We start from the raw sequence: 248 nt of genomic DNA on the forward strand, positions 1-248 counted from the left end.
AGAGACCGTCTGCCGGACTATAAGCCTTGCATCGCATAATCGCTCAGTGCAACTCACCGACATAGGGTATATCTCTATTTGGATATATATCAACTTACATTTATACCGGATATTATGTCGCCTCATCCTTACTTCGTTCAACTAACCGCTCCGGCACACAAGATATTACTGCCATTCGCAGGTATAGGCTTCACTAATATTAGTCCCCCTCATATATTATGCCCGTGTGCACGCGGACGACCATGTCC

At 45.6% G+C, this 248-nt stretch overlaps 1 pseudogene; it reads left to right on the top strand.

Moving 5' to 3' along the window:
* Window positions 1–248, top strand: part of LOC119586597 — a 17,773-nt pseudogene that overhangs the window by 11,296 nt on the left and 6,229 nt on the right.

Source organism: Penaeus monodon, chromosome 21, assembly GCF_015228065.2.
Source record: "Penaeus monodon isolate SGIC_2016 chromosome 21, NSTDA_Pmon_1, whole genome shotgun sequence".
Taxonomy (NCBI): domain Eukaryota; kingdom Metazoa; phylum Arthropoda; class Malacostraca; order Decapoda; family Penaeidae; genus Penaeus; species Penaeus monodon.